Here is a 12,548-nt window from a genome sequence, read left to right as displayed (position 1 = left end):
ACCCTCAACTCCCATTTTTTTTTTTACCTTGATGCCCAACCTCATGTGTGGCACCTTACCAAAAGCTTTCTGAAAGTCAAGATAAATAATACCACATGCACTATTTCGATCATACCCTTTTCATGCTACTTTATAGAATTACAGTATGTTAGTAAAATACTATCTTTCCAGGTGGAACCCATGCTGACAGTTTAATAAAACTTCTGTTCTTGCAATTTGTTGCTCAATCTGTTCCTTAATAATTCCTTTAATTTTCATGTGATTCTCATTAAGCTTACTGGCCTATAAATGCTTGGATCTGCCCGGTCACGTTTATGTATACGGTTATAATATTTGCCATCTTCCAATCATTTAGAACTACCCAGAGGTACAGTGACTTCCTAAAAATTTGTGTCATGGGTTTATATACTGTATGTACTCGCTAACCTCCTTAAAAACGTGAGTGTAAATATCATCTGGTCTTGGTGATTTGTTTGATTTCAGCCCATTTAATCACAGCAGTACTTCTCCCTCTACAATTTCCAAATCCCTCAGTATCACCATAGTAGTCCAATTTAGCGGAAATTAAGTGGATAACCTTCCTCATGTGAAGACCTTACAAAAATGCAAGCTTAGAGCATCTGCTATTTCACTGTATGTATTTTTTAATTTCCTTTTACTATTCCTGATGTACTTCACCTCCTCCTTGACTTTTTTTTACTACCAAATTACTAAAAAAAAAAAACTTTGGATCATCTTTCACTTATCTTTTATATTCCACTCTGCCTTTTAGCCTCCCTAATATCCTTCTTAATGGTTGCCCTCATGTTCTCATGTGCCCTAAGATTCACAATGGATTTATTAGTCTTATACACCTTATACAGCTGTTTTTTCCTTTTCAGCTTACCTATTAGTTCCAAATTTTTAGATGCTTCTGCATTACATGTAAAACATTTTTAAACCCATTTCACTTTGACTCGACTGTCTACACATTTAGAAGCTTATCCCAGTCTATCCTCCTTAGACTTTGACACATCTGCTCAAAATTTGCCATACCGCAGATAAACTTAAGAGTTTTAGTCTTAGCATCCACACCCTTCCAAAACACGGAGAATTGTATTATAGTATGGTCACTCGACTCTAGTGGTTTGATTATTTCCTCTCAGTCCTATCTTGATTATTACAAAATAATAAATCCAGACAGGCTTCATCCCATGTTGATACTTTAACAAACTGTGTTAAAAACAGTCATTGATTACAGAACTTCTAAATACTCCTGCTCTTGTGTTCTGCTATATGTAAAAGTGATCCTAGTTAATATTTAAAGCCCCCCATGACAATACATTTCATTAACAAGTACTATGAATCTAAGTAATGAACCTTCCATAGGAGTATATGTACAATCACTTTCTAAATCCACTTTATCCAGTATAACATTATGAGAAGAGAGAGCAAGTTATATGGGTCAACAGATCATCACAGAGATCTCACAGCACCCAACGTGTTAGCAGGTGTTTTGACAGAGGAAGGAAATCAGAGTTCCCAGACAAAAGCCACACAAACATAAAGAGAATATGCAAACTTTGCATAAAGTATCCAAAACTACCCTAAGTAGAAAGGTCAGAATTTTTATTAAAAAAATTAACTAAAAAGGATTTACTTGGAGTGGGGAATGCCACATGCTGAAAATTTTTCATATTTGCGACAAACCTGCAGTCAGGATATACTAAACCAAGAAACAAGAGAGTTAAGTGTTTTAAAAAAATAAAAACTTACCAAAAGAGTTCCATGCAACTAAACATAAGATTTTATGCATGGAGTGAATATTAAAAGCCTGATAAAACAAATATTTTGAAAAGTTTTGCTTCCTGAAAATGCTTGGCGATTATGATATATGATAGACAGCTTCAAGCTGAACACAAATACAATTTCAGTTTGACTGTGTTACGTGGGAATTTGGAGAAACATTAAATTAACTTTCATTGAATTTAGTGTGTTTAATCACTTAATGACAATGACACATTGCATTAATTCAGATGAGTTAGAGTTTTACTGTTAATTTTCAATTGTACTCAGCACTGGATATTTCTCATTTCAGTGTCCATCAATAGCCAACCAGCAATGATGGTTGCCCCGATTCCACTTTTCCATCGTGGTAATGTCCTGATGAAAGCTTTCACCATGTTCATCACTGATAGCAGCAAGATTAGTAAGGAAGAAGTCCAAGTGTGAATGCAGAAGGCAGGTTCAACAACGTGTTGCACTTCATGGTATTGCATGCTTGAAACATGTTGTCAGCCAGTCGGATGTAGTTTGATGCTCTGTAGATACCAAATTCTCAATAATATCCTTGAACACCCTCCATTTGAATTCTACCAGCCTTATAAACTCATCTTTGTAGCATTTGTCATTGATGAAGTGTCTGATTTGTGGACAAACAAAAATGCTTTCCTTAGTCTTGGCATCATTTATTCGTGGAAACATCTGCCTCAAACATCAAAATCCTTCACCTGCCTTGTTCATCCATTTCATGAAAATTTTCATCAATCAAAGTTTTATATGAAGAGAAGGCAAAATATCTTTGTTGGGTTGACAAGTGCTTTATGTGCCACAGCTTTCAGTCCAGGTATTAAATTCTTTTGTTGCAGCCACTTCTTTTTAACGTAACAGCATGGCTGTCCCAATTGCTAATGAAACAGGATGTGTGATGTCTGAGCTGCAGTCCTAGTAGAAGTAGTACCAAGGATGTTCAAGTTGTTGTACTGCATATATTGTGGAGGACGGCCAGGACACCTCCACGCTGAAAGGACTGGGGGAGCAAGCATGGCTAGAACATCACTTCCCCCGGAATGCGAGATGGCAGCCCCCCTGGGTTGCAGCGGTGCCTCAGACTCCCACAGGGCTTCATGGGAGTGGCAGTTTAGTGCTGCCCTGTTGGGATCTGCTTGTGCTGCCGCTGTGATAAGAGGTGCTGAGCCTTGGAGAGCAGCTCTTCCACCACACCCAGAAGTGCTGCCGGAAGTAGGTCAACAAGCACCTGGATCACTTCTGGGTGACCTATATAGGGGGCCAGCTAGTAGTATTCCAAGAGCCAGAGTTGGGAGGAGGAGGACAAAGCTGCTGAGGAGTAGTGGAGGAGAAAAGAAATGGAATAACAGATAAACAGAAAATATGAAAGCAAAGATAAAAGAGTAAAGAAAGTGAGTTTGGGCTGTTGGGGACACAGTTCGAATCCCTGCCAAGAGAGATCCTACTCTGCTGGGCCCTTGAGCAAGACCCTTAACCTGTAATTACTCCAGGGGTGCTGTACAATGGCTGACCCTGCGCTCTGACACCAAGGGGTATGCGAAAACTAACAAATTCCTAATACAAGAAATTGTATAAGGCGAAATAAAGAACAAAAAATAAATAAATAAAAATTCACATGTGCCTTTAATGTCTGTTTGTGTCGGGTTGGCACATTATAGCACCATCTATCTTCCCCTATATATATATATATATATATATATATATATATATATATATATATATATATATATATATATATATAGCATTCGAAGTCTGAACCACAATCTGATTGTATGGGTGGTTACCTACCAGGTAATGAGTGTGGTTGGTCTGCAAGTCGGCAAACATCCGACATGAGAAGCAGATCATAGAACGGTACATAATTATTAACTGTCAAATAATGCAAAGAGTATGCGTGTTTCACCCTAATTTGGGCTCATCAGGCGTACACAGTCTACTGCACCCCTCACCAGGGATCAAACCTTGGACGTCAGCGTTAGAGGTAAAGGCTCATTACATTGCACCACGGCGTGTGGTTCGTTTATTTGACAGCCTGGAGATCGGGGTAATTACATACATAGCATTCCAAGTCTTAATCACAATCTAATCGTATGGGTGGTTACCTACCAGGTAATGCGTGTGGTTGGTCTGCAAGCCGGCACATTATTTGACAGTTAAGCATATATTATTTATATATGAGTGTTCAAGGACCCTTATATAAAATTATGTCTTATTTACATATAACCTATGCACGTCTTCCTGTATATATTAACTCAACTCTAGATTACTTTTAGTACCAAATACAATGCAAATGCTTATGTAAGCAGTTGTTATACTGTATGATTTAAGGAAAATTGATTTCTGCAAGAGATATGCCACTTTGTAAAAGATCTGAGAGTTTTATTTTCTTGTCAAAAGATTCAGTGTCCTCCATAATGTTTGGGGCAAAAACCCATTTTCATTGATTTACTCGTCTACTCTAGAGTTTAAATGATAAATCAATCAACTCGGATGTAATTAAAGTGCACATTGCATGCTTTCATTTAAGGGGATTTGCATACATTTTAGTCACATCATGAAGAAATTACAACACTTTTTACAAGAGCTTTGAGCACAGGAAAGGTACTATATAAATTAAATGTATTATCATTAATATTATACATGGTTCCTCCATTTTCAATTGGTAATTCTCAAAAAGTGAGGTAGGATATGTGAGCGAAAAAGAGCTTTCCTTTAATAATGGTGGCGATTGCCAAAGGACAGGGTCGATAGAACTACAGAGTAGAGCAAGGGTGCTTTGTGTGAACAGAGCTTGCCAATGTAAAAGCAGTGTTGTGGCTCAGCATTTGGTTGACATATAGGAGCTGTAAGTTTATTCCTGTCAGTCATTTTAATTCAGCTTCTATGGCATGAGGCTACAGAAGGTTATGCGCACAGATCACTTCATTTGCATGGATTCAGCATAGTACTTAGCATATAGAATTTTTAAGTTTTTCTTTTTGGAACTTTGCGTTTTTCTTTTTTTACTTTTTGTATTTTCAATCCGTGGATGCAGATATGAAGGGTTAACTACACGTCATGAAAGTAGGCAACTGCAATAAAATGTTATGTGATTAAAAAACAATTAAAGGTGCTTTATATGATTAGAAGGCCAAAATCCATAAGATAGCCCTGAAAGTTTTCAGTAAGCAAAATCTTTATTGTACGGCGAATCTTTATAAGGTAAGAAAATTTTCAAATATGTCAGTCCAAATCCAGGAGCTCAGGATGCAAGACAAGAACATCATCACTAACCATTGCACTACCATGCTGCCTTTTACAAAAGGTAAACTGGTTACAACAGCTAATACACAGTCATAAATTAACACTAATAACATATCACTCTCTCAAAACTACATTTCCAAGTACACAAAAAAAAATCATACTTGTATTTACTGATTATCAAAGACAACTGCAAACTGTAACTAAACTGACAAAACAAAAATGGCTACAGAGATGCAAGGTAATAACAAGCCATGAAACCCAAGCCTGCCACACAGGCACAGCAGTCCCTACATATCTAAGGAGTTTTCTCTTGGTGAATATTCATTTTCAGTCATATAACAAGGACTTTAAAAAGAGCTGTTGTAATGCTCCCCAGCAAGCCTGTGACCCAACTCGCGTCCTCAGTACTGAGCCACATTGGTGACTATGGCAATGAGATTACTACCATGCAGAACATGAACCATTTCCCCAGTGTGTTCACTCATGTCCTTATAGTTCTTTGCAGCTCATGAGCTGATTCATCACCCGGTATACCCTAGAGTTTCCAATATGAGAGAAGACAAATCATCATTCTTCTGCAAACTAGCTTTTTATAATTTATGAGGTGATGGCATTCTCTTTGTGCACAAGGGGTCTTGATATCTGGCACCAATTGTACTGCATCCTCAAGGTGAAAGCTAACAAGATAATTCCCATTTAATCCAGTTAACAGTTCCACACACTAAGCAGTAATTTTATTTTGATTCCAGGAAGAGATGATGTGCAGGGATGTTTGGCAGTCTAGGCTGACTCATCAGGAGACTTTAAACAAAGGCACTGTAATCCCTGATTTACAAGTCAGCACTGAGCAAAGTGTGACCAAGAAGAAACGTCAGTAAGCCCGATTAGCACTGTTTAACAGCACAATTCCGTCATCACTGCAAGACACATCATTACCACAGAGAAACTTCTCAGATGCAAACCATTTGCCATTACAGTGCAACCTGCAACAGCGTCCTAACTAGTGAAGTCAACAAAAGTCAGAAACAGACCCACCCTCCCTGCTTATCTTCTAAAACTTTAAAGCAAACATTTGTTTTCCCTTTGCCATTAGTGCCAGTGTTAGGTTATTTTGTGCCCTAGACCGAGCTTACTAGTGTGCCAACCGACTGTTCCGCAGCTTACCCATGTGGCTGCCCCCCATAAAAAAAAACCACCCTTATGATCTGCACCCTAGGCGAATGCCTAATTTGCCTTAATGGTGGCACTGGCCCCGTTTGCCACAATGAGATGAAAATGAAAGTTTTATTTTAGATTTACTATTAGTTCAGTAGACACTTTTATGCAAGGTGACTTAACAATGCAAAGTATAACACATACAAGAATGATCAGAAGGTGCAAGAATCAAAAGCCACAGAGAAGACAAAAAAAAGCAAGGAAGAGGGAGTAGAAGTACTAGATAGTTATAGCTACAATTAGATTAAGACAAACATTAGTTTCCTAAATTCTTTGTCTGAACAACAGCACAAAAACAGCTGTCACAACAGCAGCTGAGACACTAAACAGTTCCAAAATATTTAATGAAAAGGTGCATTTTCAAAAGACACCAAAACACAAAGGGAGATCATTCCGATTTGGAGCAAGAACAGTGAACTATTGTCCAGTCATGGCACATCTAGCAAAAGGATGGCATTCAGAAGAGAGAGAGATAGCAGACTTCCTGAAGGGACACGTGGAGGGTCCAAACACTGGAGATATCAAGGAGCAAAATCATTCAGGGAACCAAATGTCAAGACAAGAGCTTTGAACTGGATCTTGCAGGAACAGGAAGCCAGCGGACAGACTGAAGCAGAAGAGCAAAAGGAGTGAAATGAGGAACAGTGGACACCAGTGGAACAGCTGCATTATGGAGTTCTAGCTATCTATCTATCTCAAATGATTTTTTACGGATCACTTTTGTTGTCACTAACGTGTCAGAAACACAGAAGGCATTTTCTTTCATCGGAACTCAATGAGGGCATATTTGGTAAGTTATTATGTCTTTATTTTACATTGAAGCCCTGTAGGGTTCAATGTAAAGCATCAGGACTGGTTATGTATATACATATACGACGTATTGTTAATTTATAAAAGGCAGTTAACTTTAGAACACAATTTCATGTGGCAAATGCATTTATAGCACCTTTGACTTCAAAAATACCAAACCTATCCTTTAAGTTACGGTGATAAGCATGTACCCAGGATGAGATGGCAAAAGGGACAACTGTAGATGTGGGCAGTAATATAAGGGAAATGAGATGAAGGTCTGTGAAACCTCAGCATAGAGGTGGTAGGAGAAGCCATGAGAAGAAATAACTTCACATATGGAGAAAATTTTGAGAGGAAAGATAAGTGGAGCCAACACTGATCCTTGAGGCCCCACCTGTGAAAAGTTTTTGTGAGAAAGACAAGGAGTTAGACCAGGAGACACAAAAAGATCGGTCAGAAAGATAGGAATGGAACCAGTCCAAAGCCAAACAATGGATTCTCAAGGGAAGAGATAAGCAAGGAATCGAAAGCTGATGAAAGGTTAGGAAGGATAAGAACAGAAGAGAGAGAAGTAGCTCGTGCAGATCTAAGAGCATTTGCGACTGACAGTTGTGGGCTGGTCTTCCTATCCTTCTTGAACTTGCTGGGTTCTGGTCAAGTGCTTTTTTGTTGGAAACATTGTCTCTCCTGCAAAGGGAATGCCCTATCCACATCCACTTATGTTGCTTGATTTCAGTCTTAAAATGTCACCCTGCTTTGTTCTTCACATAGCTATGCATTTGAAATCTGTTCACACTAATACATTTCACAATCCTTCTCCAGCATTGATTTACAAATACCCGTATCCAAATTTCCATTGTCATCTTCTATGACTCACAGCAGTATTCATTTCACATTAATGTTAAATATTTAAATTTTGGTTGAACAAGCATGCTGAGAGGAGTTCCACAATTTAACAATAAAAAACATTGGTTGACTTTTTTCATTTGATTTTCCACACCCAGATTTTTGCCTCCGTTCTTAGCAATAGCGATGCCTAGAAAACAGAACTCACTGACTTCTTCAATGGATTGTCCCGTCAGCATAACAATAATAATCAAAATAACAGTTCATATAATACATTTACATGGTGCTTTTCTCACTACTCAAAGTGCTTTACATAGACAGTGGGGAGCCACTTCAACCACCACTAATGAGTAGCATCCACCTGGATGATGTCATGGCAGCCATTTTTGCACCAATCAGTTCACCACACATTCGATTTTAGGTAGTGAAGGGGTGAGCCAATTAGAGACTGGGTATGATTAGGGGGCCAGAATGACCAGACTTTGGTGGGCAATTTAGCCTGGACATCGGTGTACACCAAGAGTTCCCAAACTTTTTTCGGCCACAGACCCCTTTACCAAAAACTTTTAAAACCGTCGACCCCCTAGTCACATGCAACTACTATTTTTCATGTCCGCACTTGCTTTGATACGTTCGATAAGGCAATGCACAGACAGGTTTGTGCCGCATGTATTTTCATACATTCTTACGTGTGACTCTTTTAATGACACATTTTCCCTTTTTGTTCGCAAGTTTGGTATGTAATGTGTTTTTATCAAAAAAGTGTTTTTTTGAATTATTTTAACTTCTTAATTAGGCACCTATTGGAATCATAGATATTTTGAAGTAACAAACAAACAGTAGTAGTATGGGGGTCTATTTATGCTGTCGTACACCCCAAAATTTTTTTATTGAAACTATCGACCCCAGGGGGTCAATATCAACCACTTTGGGAACTCTTGGTGTACACCATACTCTTTATGAAGGAAGACCAGGGATCTTTAATGACCACAGAGAGTTAGGACCTCAGTTTTATGTCTCATCCAAAGGACGGTGACATTTTAACAGCACAGTGTCCCCGTCACTGCACTGGGGCATTGGAATCCACATTCAGACCACAGTGTAAGCACCCCCTGCTGGCTTCACCAGCACCTCTTCCAGCAGCAACCCAAGCTTTTCCTAGATGGACTCCCATCCATTCTAAATTCATTTGAAGTATTTTGGCTAAAGCAAGCAAATAAAATCCTCATAGTCAAAGTCTCTGAACCGTAAATATATTCCTCAGCTTATGCCTCTTGGAATGTTCAGTGATCTTTTCATTACATCATCAAAGACAATATTGAATAACAAGGGAAACATTTTCACCATTACCATGTTTGTGCCAGACTAACCGACTTTTGGTGTCGCATTAGAGTTTATCAAGGTTTATTTTTAAGATGTTCTATGACTGATGCAACTTGTGTTGGGAGAATCTCCATTCCTGTGCTTGCTCTATTATTACAAACTACTGTAGGTATCTATCTGATTAATGCTTGAACAGTTTGGCTTGTTCTTTACGGAGTGTGGGTTCTACCTGTGGGGACAGATGATTTATGATAATACTAGTAATCATTTTATAAATAACATTCAGCAATGTAAGTCCTCCACAGTTGGTACATACTCTAAGTTTGCCTTTCTTTGGGAGATGAATGAAGAAACCTTCTCTCCATGTTGGTAGTATCACTTACAGTATATACTTCCTGATAATGGGCAATAGGATATCAGTGACCCTTTTGCTACCAGCGTGAAAGATTTCTGACTTCTCGAAAGTGGCAATAAAACTTCTAGTTAGACACTTATTGGTTTACTAATTGGTTCACCAAAAGAATTAGAGCACCGCAGCTGCTGATCTGATTAACCCTCAGACTTTAGAACTCCTGCCCTCCACAACCTGCCATTCTCCAAGCATCTGCACACTCCTATGGCAACTGCAAAGGATAATAGCTGAAGCACTGAGAGCAACAAGACCACCTTGGCTAACTGCTGTGTTCATTTCTGTCAACTTTTACCTGAAGTCTCCCCACAGGGCCTAACTTGAGATTTGATTCTGAAAGATTGTTTCATACAAGCTAATAAGAAAATTACTGTTTGTGTTGTGGTTGATTTGCGCTGGTTTTGTAGTTATTTTGTCCCTTTGGCTTTGGTAGCTCAGTGGTGGGGAAGATGACCAATATTTAAGGAGTGTGAGGTTTAGTTACGGATTGTGATAATTTTTTTTTTATTATTATTTTGATGAATAAAAAGAAGTTAAAGTGGAGCATTTGACAATAATAAAGCAAATAACGTAACAAAACAATGGTGGGTCACCAAATACTAATGAGGTGCAACCCAAATTGCCTTCAAAGACGGGAAGTATTTGAAAGAATACGGACGATGTTTTCACAGAAGGTGATGGGGGCTCGGCTACCATTGGTGGTAGTGACAAAGGTGCGTCGAAGTGACAGAATCTGAGAAGTGAGCTTTACAGAAATACGTGTAGTACTGAGAGTGAAATCGACAGGCAAGAGAGGTGGAGTCCACGATGAATTATTTGTTATAAGTTACTGTGTTTCCATTTTTGTGTTTACTATGTGCAACTATTTCAATAGATGTGGTGTATGTTATGTAACGTTTAAGTTAAAACCATGTTGTCATCTCTCAGAAGGGTAGTGCTCTGGGTAGGATCTTGTCTAGAGCACCAGTTGTGTCACGACCATCACAACTAATCAGCCTAAGCATCATTCCCTCCCTCATCAGCCCACCCATCCCCCCGTCCCAAAAGTCTCATTCTTGCTGCGAATACCTGTTGGCATCACCCCATTACTCGACACAGAAATCCACTTTATTTCACGGCTCTCTGAATCCAGGAACCTGTGCCGATTCCCATGACATATTCCTTATTCCTTCCATACTTTGATACAGTTTTTCATTGACACGAAACCGATATACCTGCAGGGCAAAACGTTACTTTCTCATCCCCTTTCCCAGGCTCCAGGGAAGCATTGTTGTCATTCCAAAATGTGTCAGGACAAGTACTTAGAAGACTAGAAGCAACTCGATGTTCAACACGATATTCGCCGCCCGCCAGCCAGTCAGTCAGTCAGCGGGCCAGCCGGCCGCCCACGACCGTGCGACACCAATGCCTCTCTCTCAGGCTGCCCGTGCAGCTTATTGTCGTTGTGGCGTTCAGATTGGTCAAGGAATTTTGGGTATCAGTAAGGTGGCGTCTAGAAAGTGGTCAACCGAAAATCACGAAGGCCCCCGGAACTCGCGAAACAATGTAGCGGACACCCAGTGGTATTAAAGAAAACTGCAGCTGCGTGTAACAAGTGCCACGCGCGCTGGCCGAGGGAGGCCATCTCAGGGCACCCCGCTGGGCATACCGCAACCCACGGGGGCGAAAGGGCTGGCGTGACGGTCTGTCGCGTGCCTGCAGCACTGTGAAGCGAATTATTCCCATAAGAAACGCCGCCAGGGCGAACACTTTAATACCCTGTCGAAGCTTACTGTGCTCTTATCATCCCATTTTTTTCTGTCCTTGCAATTGCCTCGTGTGCGTGCATCACTTAATTCTTTTCTTTCTCCACGTTTAAAAAAAAAATAAATAAAAGAATATGTCATTAAGCAGAAACCCAACCCGAATCCATCGACTGCACTCACCTGTGCCAAGAAGCCCCAAACTGGAGCAGCGTGAACTCTGCGGGTGGAGCCGCTGCAGGTTTCGCACGCCGCTTCTTCCGGTCTGTTACCGCCTACTCCTCAGAGGTAAAGCGATGGGCGGGGCGCCTACCTGCGGAAGGTGTGGGAGGAGCCGCAGACCAGGGAGATAATTGGCGTGAAAGGCGCTATATAACACCTAAGCGGGCACGATGATGCTCTCGGCTTTACTTGTGAATGAAGATGGCACATCGACGATGGGCGCAGATGGTCAACCGGGGGCGGACGTGAAGCTTTGCAATGGCATCAGTTACAAGAGATCCCTGGAACGCACCCATACAAAACTTAAAGTACCATCGATGAGCTGCAACTCGCTAAACAAAATTAAACACAAGTGTTTAAAAAATAAAAATTATTCCAAAATATCTACGGTTTATTCCTTGATCAAGGCTCTACTGACTTGAAAATTTGCTGAAAAGGGTACAAATTCACACCCTTTCCTAATTATCTTTTGCGGATATGATCCCAGATTTTAGAAAGTGAGCCCCCTATTAACCCGTGAATCTAAAATATACAACACTTTGACGCTTGCCGGCATTGCAGTCTGCGTGCTGTTACGTTCATTGAACACTGCAGATTTTGTTGGTGAAAAAGACGGTGCGCACCCTGAATGTTTGTATTTCATTATTTGATAAAGCAAAGTTTTGTGCCATTCACAGTTGGTGAGTGCATTATTTGCGTTCGATGCAACTGGAAAAGGTTCTGGCAATAAGTGATACTGCAATGAATAAAACTGACTTGAGAAAAATGGGACCATAACAGCAACCGCTATCGGGGAAAACGTCTTCATATTATTTTTGTGTGCACCGTAATGATGGTTTATGGAGAGATTTCCGCGAACCAAGAGATTTTCTTTCTTTCTTTCTTTCGTCTACTTTTTCAATAAGAAGGCGTCTTGCGCCCCCTAATGGTTAAAAAGCACCAGACAGCTCAGCAGGTTTTATTTGGCG

General features: G+C 40.1%; 1 protein-coding gene across 3 annotated transcripts in view; it reads right to left on the bottom strand.

Annotated features, from left to right (window-relative positions):
• Window positions 1-11,737, bottom strand: part of LOC120517231 (inactive rhomboid protein 2-like) — a 54,171-nt gene extending 42,434 nt beyond the window's left edge. The window contains exon 1 of one of the 3 annotated variants that reach the window (XM_039739409.1): window positions 11,542-11,737. The gene's annotated coding sequence lies outside the window, so the exon portion shown is untranslated. The remainder of the gene's footprint in view (window positions 1-11,541) is intronic. The other 2 variants (XM_039739407.1, XM_039739408.1) reach the window with 2 other exon arrangements.
• Between the last annotated feature and the right edge of the window lie 811 nt (window positions 11,738-12,548).

The sequence above is a fragment of the Polypterus senegalus genome, chromosome 17 (assembly GCF_016835505.1).
Source record: "Polypterus senegalus isolate Bchr_013 chromosome 17, ASM1683550v1, whole genome shotgun sequence".
Taxonomy (NCBI): Eukaryota; Metazoa; Chordata; class Cladistia; order Polypteriformes; family Polypteridae; genus Polypterus; species Polypterus senegalus.
This window is presented reverse-complemented; position numbering and strand designations above follow the sequence as displayed.